Consider the following 1,756-nt stretch of genomic DNA (forward strand, 5'->3'; position numbering starts at 1 on the left):
GGGTGGGGTTCGGGGGGCACCGCAGCTCCTTAGAGGGAGGTGAGGCTCTTCTTTAAGTGGGGAATGGCTGTGTTCAATGAGTCCCACTAAAGACATCTATCCCAACCTCTAGAGCCTGTGGTTTGGTTCCTGTCCATTTAGAAGGGGCTTTGCATGCCTGATGAGGGCTGTGCAGTTGAGAGATGGTTATCAGGGTTCCATGGAGCAGCCCCATTTAAATCTATGAGTCCCAGAGTTTGGAGAACTCTCCCTGAGGAGAAAGGAAGATGGGGCACGGTACAGGAAAACCAGAGAGACAGGAAGAGAGGGCCCTGCCCACCTCTGCTGGCTTTGTACAGAACAAGGTGGGGAAAAAACCCCACCACACCCTGAGTTTCTCCACCTACAGTCTGCCCTCACACTTTTCCAACTGATTCCTCACACCAAGGCGTGGTCGGCTCGGTTAAGTTCAGAGCTGGAATTAACCGCAGGTCCCATAGGTTGAGGGTTCTACTCCCAAGATACCAACATCAAGCCTCAGGTGTTTTGCTTTGTTTTTTTAATATTTATTTTATGTATATGAGTATATATGAGCACACTGTCACTGTCTTCATGCACCCCAGAAGAGGGCGTCAGATCCCATTACAGATGGTTGTGAGCCACCGTGTGGTTGCTGAGAATTGAACTCAGGACCTCTGGAAGAGCAGTCAGAGCTCTTCAGGTGTTTTTAACCTGGGCTGCTGACCCACCAGCTATAAAGTGAGATTCCTACAACTCCAGTAAGGCTAATTTTTGAGCACAGGCTACAGAGCCCAGACTTTGTAGTGATTTAGCAAGGTGTATCCAGCCTGTTGCCTGAAGGCTGCACTCAGTTATTCCTAACAGGTACAAACGGCCCAAATCCAACCGTACTGACTTCAAATGTTAAGGTTCCTCCCAACGCAATCTTTTTTTTTTTGTGGTTACTTGATCACATGGCTCTCAACCGTGAACTCTGCAGATGACGACGACAAATGCCATTTTTAAAGGTTAAAGGTCAGACATTTTGGGTTGCAGCACTCTGCTTAGTCTTAATACCTCTGAAGTCTACACCTTAAAAGTTTATGTGTGTGCACACATGCTTGTGCCTGAGTTTAAGTGCACCACCTGTGTACAGTTGCCCAGAAACTCAGGCAGGCATGCAGATGGTTGTGAGCTGCCATGTGGGCACTGGGTACTGTTAAATTTCAAACCTAGGGGTGGCTGTGGTGCCTATTTAACAATTCAAAGCAGACCTGAATGCCAGGTTCTCACAGCATCCTTCAGTACCTGTTACAAAATATGGCTGGTGTGTCCTACCTTCAACCTTCTGAGCTCTCCGGCCCATGGTCGGGCTGCCCTTCTCCAGATGCCTTCACCTATGCAATCCAGACGTTTTTTTGGTTGCTTACCTTCTCTTGCTCCTTTTGTACCTTTGACCTCCTGGCTGCCGTACTTGGTTCGTCCAGCTTCCTTCCCCTCCCCCTCTCCATTTGGCTCAAGGTCAAGACCACTCTGGATTCTCTCAGATGTGTCTGCCTCTGGCTATGCCCCCCCCCCCCTTTATATACAATAAACCTCCACCAAGCCGGGCGGTGGTGGCGCACGCCTTTAATCCCAGCACTCGGGAGGCAGAGGCAGGCGGATTTCTGAGTTCGAGGCCAGCCTGGTCTACAGAGTGAGTTCCAGGACAGCCCGAGCTATACAGAGAAACCCTGTCTCGAAAAACGAAAAAAAAAAAAAAAAAAAAAAAAAAAAT

The sequence above is a fragment of the Grammomys surdaster genome, unplaced genomic scaffold (assembly GCF_004785775.1).
Source record: "Grammomys surdaster isolate TR1022 unplaced genomic scaffold, NIH_TR_1.0 125977, whole genome shotgun sequence".
NCBI lineage: Eukaryota > Metazoa > Chordata > Mammalia > Rodentia > Muridae > Grammomys > Grammomys surdaster.